This window comes from Cynoglossus semilaevis, chromosome 12 (assembly GCF_000523025.1).
Source record: "Cynoglossus semilaevis isolate Cse_v1.0 chromosome 12, Cse_v1.0, whole genome shotgun sequence".
NCBI classification, from domain to species: Eukaryota; Metazoa; Chordata; class Actinopteri; order Pleuronectiformes; family Cynoglossidae; genus Cynoglossus; species Cynoglossus semilaevis.
In genome coordinates, this window is record NC_024318.1 from 11,517,225 (window position 1) to 11,531,644 (window position 14,420).

General features: G+C 39.4%; 2 protein-coding genes across 4 annotated transcripts in view; one reads left to right on the forward strand and one right to left on the reverse strand.

Moving 5' to 3' along the window:
* Nucleotides 1-14,420, forward strand: part of mocos (molybdenum cofactor sulfurase) — a 103,560-nt gene that overhangs the window by 35,196 nt on the left and 53,944 nt on the right. For all 3 annotated transcript variants that reach the window (XM_025060705.1, XM_008322173.3, XM_025060706.1), the window contains 2 exons: nt 4,025-4,220; nt 8,970-9,047. The gene's annotated coding sequence lies outside the window, so the exon portion shown is untranslated. The remainder of the gene's footprint in view (nt 1-4,024; nt 4,221-8,969; nt 9,048-14,420) is intronic.
* Nucleotides 1-14,420, reverse strand: part of vwc2 (von Willebrand factor C domain containing 2) — a 41,858-nt gene that overhangs the window by 6,557 nt on the left and 20,881 nt on the right. The window lies entirely within an intron of this gene.

The following is a 14,420-nucleotide window of genomic DNA, read 5'->3' on the forward strand; positions in this document are numbered from 1 at the left end:
ATAAAAATTCCACCAGATGAATATTTTCTGCAGAGCTTCTGCATAAATTTCGCTCAATGTTTAAAATGTGAACTGTGGGGTTTTAATAGGATGTTGGTTGAATATGTTTTTCACAGCCACTAGTTCGACTGACAGTTCTTAAACATCTCAGCTGCAAACAACGTAAGCCGACTGTCATAAGCGATGCCCTTCACAGGAAAGCAGCCACAAACCAGTCGGCGCCAAAGTGCTGAGGAGAAAAAGCTTTGCTGTGAATCTTCCGTTGACTTCACGCTCATAAAAGTCCTTATTTAGAGCTTTGACGTCAATCACATTTTTCTTTACCACAGGGCTCTGCGGCTGTGCATTTGGCAAAAGACATAATGTAGTTGGACACTGCATTAAACATCAGTTTTATTCATAGAGAAATTACCGTTAACAAGCAAGACGTTTAATGACACACGGGGCAGTAATTACACTGAATATTTATAACTGACCCTGAGTGTGACGTCCAGGAAGGAAAAGTAGACTTTAGATAATCACTTATTGTTACACCTTATTTAAAGACTCCTCCCCTGTGTCACACATCTACTCCTCACTTCCTGTCTGTTGTTGCCAGTTCTTAGCCTTCTCTGGAGCAGCCTCTCCTTGAGCTCTTTCCCAGTGACGTCCACGTATGTAGACTTTTCCTGTTGTTTTGACATTTCTAGCAGCTGTTCTGTGTTTGGACCGACTTTGTACCTCTGACCAGAGATAGATACAGAGATAGAAGAAGAAGAAGAAGAAGAGGAAGACCATCTTCTTCTTATGAGAGACTGCGTTATCTCAAAACCTCGTCCTCTCTTTGACCTGCTCCAGCTTAGTCAGCTGTGAGAGACAAATTAAAACAGTTGAGTCCAGAAGCTTCAACCTTAGTACACGTCATGGTTGCAGTACGACCCGCCCGCAGCACCCTCTAGGGGTCACGGACCTGCTTTTGGAGAACCTCTTCTCTATTGAGAAATAGAGAGTGACACATTTAAGTGATAAATAGAAGATGTGGATTTATACAGGTCAGACTTGGTGCAAAGGCAATTTATCCTGACCAACGTGAGGCCAAAATTAAATCACAATGGAATAATGATCCTGTTATCAAAATGTATAAGCACAGAGTCCTTCACTTTCTAGAGTCAGCTGAAAGTCACCAAGCTAATCAGCAGGCTACATGTTTTTGGACTTAATAGAAAACTGAAATAACATCACTTACACTATGTACACACACACAGACACACACACATAAAAACCCACTTTCTTTTGAGCATGTCAAGTAGCCATAATGCATTCCCATGCTATTACCCCTAACCTTAACTCTCACAAGCCAAGCCTTACCCTAACTCTGACCTTGAGTCCAACTTTGTTTCCAAAAAAACTTCCTACTCCATGAGGACACGTCATGTGTCCCTAAAGTAGTATTCTTCTAAAACCATACCCCGACAAGTAAAGCTGAACTACTGCAGGAACACACACCAACAGACACTGAAACAGCCCTTCATCAGAGCCAGCGTATGAAGTATGAGTTCTCACCTGCTTTGGAGACGAATGTGTTTTTTTTCCAGAATCAGATTTATAGAATAGCAAAGAGGACAATTCCTTCTACACCTGCCAAAGTGCAGGTTCCGTCCGACGAACAGTTTTTTCCCGTTTCTCCATTATGTCCCGTTGATGACAGCACTAAAAGCTTTTTGAATTGTGGTTAAAACCGTCTTCTTCCAGCTCCGGTGCCAGCGAATGAATATACTTTAGTACTTCTCTGATACTGCCAATCCCATTAAGGATATAACATAACAGCTTAATGAAGACAAATGCAGACTGGTGCCATTTGATTCTTGAGCTGGAGAACAACTAATGTTCTCTTACAAATGATGGACTGAGAACAGCAGAATTAGAGGAAAGAGATAAATGACATGCCCAATAACATGTTTCCTTCTTTAGATGTTGTATTAAAAAAATATCAGGACTCACTTCCCAGACTGGCTCTGAGATATATTAAAATAAAAGAGAAGATAACGGTCATATATCTTCAAAATAGACTCTGAAGTTCATCTGCTTTGTAAAACATAAAGCCTTGAGTTTCATCCTCTCCTGGATTAACAGTACTCCATGTGTCGAATACTAAGTAGTTTTCTGGTTCAGGTACTCATTTCTTTTACATATGCAACTTTTATCCAAATGTTACCTTTGGTCCAGAGGAAATTTTTGAGAAAAATTTGAGGTTTTAAAAAAAAAGAAAGACTTTTTTCGTGCTTTTCTGAAACATGATTTATCAGAAAATCACAGATTCACATCAAACAGCAGTTCTCAAATATTACATTCATATTCGCAGATAGACAATGGGCACCAGGAGGAAGATCACTGACGATCTTCTGTCTTTCTGTAGATTTCTCATGTTCTCTGTGTGTGTGCGTAGATTTTCTCTGGATTCTCCAAGGGTTCCTACCACAGCTCAAAATACTTTCAGATTATATTTGTTGTACAGGTATAAATGTGAGTGTTGCCATATATACAGTATATACAGTATATCTTCAGCATGCATAGAGTGGTTACACGGTGGAAGGAGGGTCCAAATCTTGCCTTACAGAAAGATCACTGGTACCGATTTGAGTGTTTTTATGGAGTTCGCTCATAATCATATAGACCTAGTGTTCATTTAAGACTGACCATAGGTGTGGATGGTTCTCTGTCTCTGTGTGGTTCTGTGATGGACCGGAGTGGACCGCCCTGATAACTGCTGGATTGGTTCCAGCAAAGGATGAAATTGTTGAAAATGAGTGTATAAATATTCAGAAATGGACAAAAGTCAACCGGTTGCGATTTGCATTTGTTGATTCTTGTTAAATTATTCGGTTCCTTATTGGGTGCTGACTCATTTTCTGTGCTGTCTCATATTATAATGCTTCACTTTCTTCATTTTTATTTCAGTTGATTTTATGTTGTTCCTCCTGCTGCTCACTGGAGTCTGGTATATTTTGTATTTTAGGTCTTTTTTTACAGACATCTTTTGTGTGGGAAGGACATTTGACAATCTGTGCTGATTGGCTGGTTAGAATCACATAAAAAAAAACATCTGGTGTCGGGTGCACTAGCAGTATCTGAGTTTTCGTACTATCCGACAGTTGAAACACATGTTTACGAATGTGAACTGAAGAGGTCAAAATCTGTCAAAACTACAGGCAGACGAGTGACAGATTTTCCTCCACCCACCGTGATAGGACAGACGATGGGATACAGTGAGACTGATGCCCTTTGAGCTGACCCCCTGGTGCACTGGGACCATCTCAGCAGAGACACACCAAATATTTCACACTTCACCGTCCTTCTATAGGGCCCCTGAGTGTGTTTCATCAACAGTGGATGGGCTGTAAATGGGGATGAAGAAGGGAACAGTGTTTTGTCCAACATCTAAGTGTCTCTGGGCCAACATTTTTATATTTCTATTTAAGCTGTAGTTCTCTAAGTAGCATTTTATTTCAGTCCACCAAAGGATCAAATGCAAACCACCACTGTGGCGAGGTCTGATAAAAGGGCAAGGCAACCTGCCTGCCACCATGAGGTGCTGTGTTCAATATCACCTAGTCACTGTTCCTCAGCTTTGTGAAAAAAAAGAAGCTAAATCTCTATGCAGACTACCACTGTGGCAAAGGTACAAGCCAAGGGTATTAGAATTTATTTGACACCGAATATCGATTACGTTAACGACTAGAGCAATTATAAAGGTGATTTGCCGAGCACTGCTTTAAAGAGCTGTGTTACTAGTCTCTGCGACTATTGATTGGTCCACAGCTCTGTTTACTACACTAATCCTCACAGGTGTTGTCAAAGAAAAGCCGTTTCACACAGACATACTGTATCTGACTGTTTCATACTGATATAAAAACTGACGTCAGTGAAGAAGGACAATAAGGAACTCTTCTATTAATTCCACCAGTCTGTGTCTCTGTTGTCAGTCTGCCTGTGATGTCTGCCGTTGTTTTTCTTTGAAGTGACTTTATCACTGCCCCCTCCCCAGATTGGTGTCGACCCTAATGTCTGCGTATTGAAGAGAACCACTTGTTTTCCACCACGTTGCCACGGCAATACCCAGCAGGAGCAAAAGGACAGCAGCAAAGGAGCAACATTTAAGTGGCCGCAGGATGAAGAGGAGGAGGAGGAGGAGGAGAAGGACGTTTCCTTTATTCTTCAAGCATTCTTCAAAAACACATACTGTAAGTAAGAAAACTTTGAAATCACAAATGCCATGTCAATACCCTTTTACCTGTTTAGAAAAAAAAAAGGAAAATAACACTCACAGGAAAAGGAGTGTTTTTTTTCTTCTTCTTCTTTGACCTGCATCGACAGGGTTCTCTTGGCCGAATCAATATTGTTTAATTAAACTTTATGGAGGTGAGTGAATAATAGTCCCTAACCTTGGAGGCTATAAAACTATTAAATTGCAGTATGTTCTTCTGCTATAAGATAATGAGTAAAAAATGATGAGACGCTTCTTCAATTCATTCGCAGCTGTCCTTTGATATTCATGAACAACTGTCTGTGGTGGATGGAAGCGATACCTCTCACTTTCATCTTCCTCCCCTGGCTATTTCCCAAGTGTCTGCCTGCACACAGGCTGAAGAACACACTGAGACAGGGTGCTCTGCCATAAGCATTGATTCTGCATGCCTGAAAAGGCCAAGATAATGCCTGTGCATAATTGATGAATTTATCAAACACTCAAATACTTCATTGTGATTTCTGTCAATAGAGAGGAAAACGGTCAAGAGGGAGAGGATGGTTGCTTGAATGAAGGTTGCATGTTAAATGAAAAACGGATGGTCAATTTTTGCTCCAAATAACACAGCCATTTCACCAATTTTCCTTCTTCTCTTGCCGTTCTCAATTCTCCCCAGAATGTCAGGGCACAAGTGAAAATAACAGAACACATAAAAGGTCTGTCTGAGCTCCTTGTTGCCGTAATTTCCCTTTAAGATCAATAAAGTATTCATCTATCTATCTATCTATCTATCTATCTACCTACCTATCTATCTGTCTATCTATCTGTCTGCCTATCTATCTATCTATCTATCTATCTACCTATCTATCTGTCTATCTATCTGTCTGTCTATCTATTTATCTATCTATCTATCTATCTATCTATCTATCTATTTATCTATCTATCTATCTATCTATCTATCTGTCTGCCTATCTATCTATCTATCTATCTATCTGTCTGTCTATCTGTCTGTCTATCTATCTATCTGTCTATCTATCTATCTATCTATCTATTTATCTATCTATCTATCTATCTATCTATTTATCTATCTATCTATCTATCTATCTATTTATCTATCTATCTATCTATCTATCTATCAATCTATCTATCTATCTATCTATCTATCTATATATCTATCTCTCTATCTATCTATCTGTCTGTCTGTCTGTCTGTCTGTCTGTCTGTCTGTCTATCTATCTGTCTGTCTATCTGTCTGTCTATCTATCTATCTATCTATCTATCTACCTATCTATCTGTCTATCTATCTGTCTGTCTATCTGTCTGTCTATCTATCTATCTGTCTATCTGTCTATCTATCTGTATATCCGTCTATCTGAAAGCTTACATATTATTTAAATAGAGCTTGGACGTCACAAAACTAGTAAAAACCACAACAGATGTAGAGTTTTTAAAGTGTTTCTGGTTGTTGCCAGAAAAAGACAACACCCAGAAACGACGACGAGTCACACTCCAAACACTTTCCTGACATCGGTGCGAAGCCTCTATTAATGAATATAATCACTCCTGTTAGAGCCTGAGCAGAGACAACGGACAGCATGACTGATGACAACAACCAACCTTCACACAGACTTTTCATATAACACATCAAATGACAGTGTGTGAGTTTCCATCCAGACATCACAGACCATTTTAATCCCCGAGGATTATCATAATTACACAGATCTGAGTGGTGAGGGACAGAGACAAAAAGTGACAGTGACACGGCCCCACAGGAGACGATCCAAAGACGATGACAAACCCTGATCGACCTTATAGAACACATCAAAGGGTGTGAGCACGCCTTCCCCACGGAGACCTTTGAATTTTCACAAAACCTTTACATTTTTGCAGCCCAAAGGCAGAAAAACTCAAGGGAATTTGACCAAAGTTGAGAAAGTGTTTAGGTTTTTAAATATTCTACTACTATTCTAGTCGGTCTCTGTAGTACAGTTGTTGGTTCACCTGTGAGATACACCTGTTTACCAGGTCAAGGCAAGAGCAAAATCTCTATTATTGTTATCGCCAAGATCCGACAGTGAATGGTTGTATTTTTTATCCCATATTTTCTGCATCTCCTTCTTAATTATTTAAGCCATGTTTTTTTTAAGTGTAACAGCGTGAGCCTCCCTCCAAGGAGCAGAAAGACAATTCCAGCCCTCCCCCCCTGACCACACACGAGCACAGTGATTGCATGAGCACAAACAGAGTTTGAGAGATGTTTTGTAGTATAATTTATTTTTTGTTGCAAAAATGAACCCTCCTGTTTTGTTGTTATGGTCAAACGATGACAGAAATGGACATCCAACATTGGTTGTTCTTCTCACAATCCATCTATTTCTCCTCATTCCAGAGTTAGCTACATTAGATGTTGTTCCACGCCAGCAGTGGTGATCCAACACAGGACACTAGGCTGTGTTTTCCAGAAGAATACAAAGTATCAATTGTGGAGAAGACGTTTAGTGACCAGGTGTGACTCTGTGGTTTAGGTCAACTTGGATTTTTTATTATGAAAGACAGCACAGCTCCTTGGTGTTGATTCCTGTTTCGGCTGCTGCTCCGTGTGTTTCTCAGTTCTGACACTAGGGGTGAATGTTGTGGAGACTAGATGAATCTTCAGGGTTGTTTCTCATGACTTCCACTGATTAGTCCCACTTCTACACTTAGGTGGTTTCTCCAACATGTGGTTCATGTCTTTGTTTTCTGTGTTGTACACCTACCTCCAAAATACTGTGGTGCCCCCTGGGAGGTGAGCATGTTAAACTTTTCAGGGCAAACCCCTGATTTAGACCAATCACGGTACATAATAGTCACGGTAAGAGCTACACAGGCCAACAAGGCATAACCAGTATGAAAGATGTTTGTAACAGAACAGGAGCGACCTCCTAAGGTCTGCCCACATCTTGATCTTTGTCATGTGATCCCAGCTTGAACACGCTGATGCTGCGACCCAGAGCTGCACACAGCCTTAGTTTCTGGTTGCATCTTGACATCTGGATGATTAGTTTGCCATTAATGAGCCTGAGCTCCGATGCTTTGATGTGACACCTCCGAGATCCCAGCGAGGTCCTAACATCTGCCTGCACCTCAGCTGACGTGGTGCAGAAAAACCAAACAACAGAGGCAGAGGAGGAACACGGGGAGGCCACCTGCAGTAATCTTGTTTTACATCATCAGTATTTCATCAGCCGCGAGTACCACGGTGCTGGGTATTATTGAGTGCTGCGTGATCAACAGAAGTGCGACCAGAGATGAAATTCATTGATCCTCGTCAGCTGTAAGACCTGCCGAAGAGCTGACATAGATAAAAGTCCAAGTGAAAGTCAATGCAAAATCATTCTCAGGTTGATATACGCTCACGGAGGGTTAGTGCGGTCTGTGTCTGTGGAGTGATACCTCGGTCACAGCGTTTCTGTTTGTTTTTTCTCCTACAGCCTTTTTTTATTGACAGTATTACAGAGTAGTGAGCTTTTTTAATTTCGTTTTTTATTGCCTGTGGGATGTCGGATTTTTAAACAGTAAAAACAGACACAGCATTGTGATGGTAAAGTTTTAATAGCCACATGTATACAATAGAATATTATATTACGTATCTTCATTTTTCATCTAATTTTGGTCTGCTTTAAGTTTATATTATTAAACTGTTTTTACTACTTTCTGTCCTTTTCTCGCTTTTTACATTTTTGTCACACAGTTAATACATTCACTATTTCCTTTTGTAAGTTTTAATTTATTTTTGGAAAGCCTAGCTGACGGTTTTTATTTTTGGTTTCCTAGGCTGATTGGATTTTTAAATACATTTTATATTTTATAACATTTGATTTGAACATTTAGAAAAAAATATTCAAATAGCTCTGTTTACTTTCAGGTAATTCTGGGTGAACTCTTTGTTTTACGTGTTTTTCTGTGTAACAGCACAGTCTGCTTTGGAAATATGAAAAAAATCAGTCCCAAACCTAAAAACTCCATCTCCATGAAAACAGCAGAGTTTGTTTTTCATTTGTTTAATTATTCATTCAAATCTAGTGTTTTTGTATGTTTACTGGTTATCTAAACTCTTGGTAGCAGAGGAGGCACTGTTAGCCCAGAGGTATATTTTCCTTATGTTACTTGGCTTCTCTTTAAAAAGTCTGGACACCCTGGGTTTACACAGCAACAATCTCATCAACTCTCTTCACGAATGCAAAGCCAAAAATATCCCCCCACCGAAAAAGCTTGTCAAACACATGCTGATGCCGTGTTTAATTAGCAGTTGGATCGCTGTTGTTCACACTTCCTGTGAAATGTGCAAAAGAGAAACATCACGAGGTTGTAAAAACCTAAGAAGAAAAAAATTGAACCGTTCATTTGACACAGGAAAAAATCTCACTGCTGTGATTTAAAAACTCTGACATCAGACTGCTGAGGCGTAAATGCTGCAAAGGGCTATTTTTGCATGTTACCAGTGGCTGGTTGTAGATAACTGAGCTGCGAAGCCGAGGATGAAGTACTGTATAGGAAACATGTTTAATTATTACCACAGGCCCACCGGTGTATGTGTGAAGAAGGAATGATGTACACAACATAAACAGGCCCCACATGTAATCAAGTATTCCAGCGCTCACAGGAGAGAAATATAAACCTGGAAATTGTGATTTTTCAGTCTCTGCAGTGAAGCTGGAAAACACTGCAGCATCTCAGACCCAAACTTTCTACTTCTCTTCCATAGAAATGGCAGAGAGTTATTCTGTCCTGAACATCACACCCAGACAGCAGAGCACTCATCCAGACCTGAGGACCCTAACCTGTAAGTCAACACCTCACATTAGACACCTGTCCATGTCTAATGAAGTACAAATACATTCTGAAGTCCAGTCTCCTTAGTTACAGAACGGTGAAAAAGACTACTAAATATTGTATGTTTAAAATGAACTTCAACTCTCTGTATTTCCCCACAATGGTGCCCTAGTGTACCATTAAGGTTCCACGTGCCCCTGGTTGGGAAAATCTGACCAACTGGGTTGAACAGAACAAATACATAACCTGCTTTTTATGATGTTTTGCTACGTGTGAAAGAGGTTTTATTTAAAAATGACTGTTTCCCTGCTAATAACACCCTTCTTAAGACGACGTAAGACATCCCCAAAAATATCACCAGTGTTTTGTCTTTAAAATTAGTTTCTCTTTAAACTGCCTTTCCTCATGAACAGTGTTTCATACATTGACCACAACAGACAAGACTGGACACTCTTTGTGTCCCAGAGTTTCCCACTATTGCCAGACGGGACGGTCTTGTTGCAGGGTAACAAGCTCACTATTTACTTATTTATTTTGTTTTATCTTTTTGCAGTTTCAGTTTCATTGGAGTAAAACAGTTCAGAGATCTCCGGCCTTGACAAAGGAGAAGAGAATCTAAAGTGACCCCTTTATAGAATGCCAAATGTTGCCTCCATACTAATACTAATGTGGCCCATGAAGGGTGATACTGGCTGCAGGCGATCTGAATGTCAGTTGTACTGAACAACATTTGGCACAATTGCTTCTTGTCTATTTTGGGGATGTAACATGAGTGACAGCCGGATGTAGCAGTCTGCATGTGTAGCTTAAAGAGATAGATGTTGACTACAACTCCCACGGTGCAATTTGTCAGGAACGATCAAGTCACACGGCTTAAACCATCACATGTTCAGTGTGGTGTAACACGGGGAAATAGTGCAGCACTGAGTAAAAACCCTGCAATAGAATCTGGAGATTACTTTTCAAACTTTTAGTGTTCGGTGCCAATTTAATTAATTCTGCCAGTACGACTCTATGTTTTATTCACAAACTCGACAACAAACATTATTTCGGGTTTTTTTTTTTTTGTTTTGTTTTTCTTTGTTTTGATTTGAGCTCCTGCCTGGAGTTTCCTCCAGTGCAACAGTGGCCAAGGCCTGTAGCCATTGAGGTATTTAGAGCCTAAACAAACACATTGATTTTCTAGGTGGGCGGGAGAGAGAGATATTTGTAATTTGTAGCAACAACAACAAAAAAAGTTGTGTTACTTCATCCACGAGACTCGAGGTATATTGAGGATATAAATGAGGTTTAGTGTGGTTTTAACGACGCATTAACAACACGTTTTTGTAATACTACCTGGCAGAGAGACAGAAGCAAGAAGAAGAAGACACTTTAACAGTTCCTGATGTAGACCAGTGAGCATTGGGTCTACATCAGGGTGTCCACATGTTTTTGTTTACTACAGATGAGCAGGCTAAAGTGATCTACCTACATTGAACACATTAAAAGTATGTTTTCTCATATAAACTGAACATTGTTTATAAAGTGGTGCCCAATAAGGAGGTTGCGGTCTACCAGTAGGTCAGTGAGTGCTGGTTGATCATGATAATAATTTTTTTATATTTTTCACACATGCTGTTTTTTTTTAGCTTTGTACCATTACATTTTCTTTGTTCAAGCTGCTTGCTGAATTTAATATTGCACATTTTTCTGTGTTGGGACAAAAATTGTATTAAAATAGTTGGGCCCAAACTGAGGTTTCCCTTCAACAGCCACAACATAAAATGTATTTGTACCAAATGGTGAAGATAAAATCTGTCATCATTTGGACTTTGGCACAGGAAGGGAGTATTTTAATGACTCCGGTTTCCAGCTGGAAAGGCCTTGAATATATTGAGAAAAAATGTCAAACGTATTCGGGGAGACATTCACTAAATGGCTCAAATTTTTTTGGCCGCCGTGTTATCAGTTATCAGTCTGACTGAGGCTCACAGACAGGTCTGTGGAAAAGACAGTGAATGGAGCACAGAGAGATCAGTGGTGGCGATATGCTAACAGCTCTAATACCCACGATTCATAAAAAAAAATAGAACCGTCTCTTAACTGAATGAGAGGAAAACACATCATAAAAAGCGAATGCTTGGACTTTTATTTCATTTTTTATCTTAGAGTTTATTAAATTACAATTGATTTTATTGATCTCTCACTTGGGAAATTTGAGCAGTGAATGGTCCGAGGCAGAAGTGACACAAAAAAATGACGGAAAGGGAATAATATAAGTGTTAGAGTATGTATTTACTATTATATAATATTATTTTGTACTTTTTGGTAAGAGTTAGTTTAAGCTAATTGTTTTTTGGCTGTTGTTATTTTTAAATGGCTAATTCTTCTGATTTGTTTCTGTTTCTTTCCTTATTTTATACTTAATATAATTTTTTAAAATACAAAATCATAGGTTTATGGTTAATTAACTATTTGGCTGTAAAACTATATATGTAGCTAGCATTAATACAGACATTATCTAACCAAATATTAGTTATAATATTAGTTTTGATTTGAAAATATATTTTGTTATCTGTTACCAAAGTATAACCTTAAAGTTAAAATGGTTTGCTATGTTCTAATTTTTAGTCAGAATGGTAAATTATTTTAAGATAGAGGGCAATATTTACCCAGTTTTTATTGTACTTCAGCTAAGGTTTGACAACTAACAGCTATTTTTCTCTTACTTATTTTTCAGTAATTTCCTGGCTTGCCTTTAGGGATAATTTGAATAACTAATCATGAGAACTCCTTAATATGTAAAACACGTTGTCTCAAGGCAACAGTGTCTGACCTGCTGTGAGACAGATGCAGACATCATATTGAAAGCAGCTTAATCACAGCTGCAGACTTTATGTATGAGTTACAGGTTTCTAATTCCGCAGCATCATATTTGGCACAGACAGTCCATTAGAAAACTGCAGTAACCAAGGCAGTGGACGCCGCCTGTGTGGTGTGTTAGCCAGCTAACTCTGTTTCTCTAGGCCTTGTCAGCTGTGGTTGTTGTATGATAATGTGTGGTAATAGTATGCTAATAGGGGCAGATGCTATCCTAACGGTAGATGTCCTCAGCGTGTAAACGGGTCAGTGGTTTTGGTGGGCCTTTAAGATGCCCACGCTTAGTTCAGCATCTGTCTTCCTGAATGCAAAAGCAACCCTGCAAATCCACCGGGCATAGCACAGGAGAAAATGTAGAGCCATGCCCAAAACTCTGCAGAAAGTGTGCTCAGCGCAATCAGTATGTGCATATATAAAAAGTGGGTGAACAGCAAAAACAAACAGGAACAATAGATGTGCATGTGCAGTATTTGCCAACATTTCAGGAGGGAGAATTTTAATACGGGCAGCATCACTTGACGCCAACCCTCCCTTGACTGCGGCTGTATCAACCATTGACTGTATATAAGTAATGGACATATACACTTAGTTTGTTATGGGTGGCCAGTAGGATTTCAGACGTGGCTCTATGTAAATGTCAGTTCACCTCCTACTTGGACTCCAGCAGACACTAGCTCCATCTCTGGCTTCAGCCACATAGATCCATGTTATTCTTCCTGAAGGCAGTTAAACAAAGGACCCAGAGCCAAGGAAGATTTAACCAGCTAACTCAGCCAGAAGACGGAGCAAACTAACCCCCAGCACCACAGCAGAGACATTACGTCGCTCTACTGGAAACACCACTGAGCTGAAAATAAATAGTGAAATGGCACAAGTGTTGACCGTAATGGTGTTATATAAGGTAAAGTAGGAGGAATAAAGGATGTAAGGTATAAAATTGATATTTTTATCATACCCTTGAAAACCCTTGAAGAGCAGAGGCGGAGGGAACGCCTGTAAAAAAGACACCAGTGTAGGGTTCATCACATGGACGTGGTCTGGAAGATTCTTTTTTTTAAGCAAAAATGGATAAAGATGATGATGATGAAGAAGAAGAAGATGATGATGATGATGGAAAGAGCAAGCTCTGGATTTACAACACAAATGTCATAACTTAGCGTTATATTTAAAGATCGCTTACTTACATGTGCACCTTACCTGAGCCTGACAGCCCAGGTCATTAATAACCAGTGAGAGTTATGAAGCAAATGTCTGTAATAGTCTGTTTCCCTGAGGACCGCGAGAGTCCACTGAAAGCTCAGGAAATCTGACTTACAGAGGAGGAGCGAGTATAACAAGTAACAACAAACAGTGATGCCAATGGTTTGATTGCAGTGTCACTGTATTTTGGCCACACTGCCTCTGGCTGGTTGTGACTTTTTTTTTTTCTTTTTTTTTTTCTTTTTGTCATTTTCATCAACTTTGCATCAACGGTTTACCTTTTTATTGCCTTTTATAGCTTTTCCAAGTTTATTGCTCTCCAGGTTTGCTACTACACTATATCACCTTAATTAACTCATCTGGATCGTTGCACTGCATCACCTTAATTAACTCCTCCTGATCGCTGCACTACTTTTTGGATATATGTAAATGTATGGGTTTTTTATTATTTACAATTAATCAGATTCACCAGATTATATTGATTTATTGCATATTATTAAATTTGTATCAAATACATTTTAATACCAAAAGTCTGACTCTAGGTGAGGTGGACTGTGTGCAGTGTAGCCTGTGCATCAAAAGTTTACTGTGAAAGCTGGGGTTTAAACACTTTTTCTGCATTTAATTCAAATCAAGTAGAGGTTGAACTTCCAGCCCTGATATAGATGTTTGCAAACATTGTAAGAGGTTCATTCTATTCTATTCTATTCTATTCTATTCTATTCTATTCTATTCTCATAATATTTTTGTGATTAGTTTGGTTAAAAGAACATTTTCTGGAAGTGTTCCACATTTTTAAATAACCTGGCGTTAATCTGCATGATGTCGGGGTCAACTGACAACAAAGCAGGCTATACAGAGGAAGAAGCCATCTTTGATCCTGCTCCGATGTACTTCTTCTCCAGCAGCCATCTGTCGTCCCCCTCTACCTTATCTCACTGTTTGCTCATTGTAAACCCAGGCACATCCTGAAAAAAACCTGCTCACCCTCTATCTTTATTATCTGTCTTTATTCTGGACAGTTTGTTCCAGCCTATCACAGGTACTCATATAGAAACAAACACAGCCATTCACACCACCATCACACATCTGGTCAATTAAGAGTAGACAATTAACCTAAGCTGTATACTTTTTGGAAAGTGGGGAGTAACTGGAGAACAGGGAGAAACCAGACGCATGCACGGGAATAACATGTATACTCTATACAGATCAGAGCTCACTGGGACTTGACCCTGGGGTCCTTTAGTTGTCACCACACTGGGTCTTATTCTGTTATAGAAGGGTAAATGACACAGACCCCGGCCTGGCAAACAAATGAATT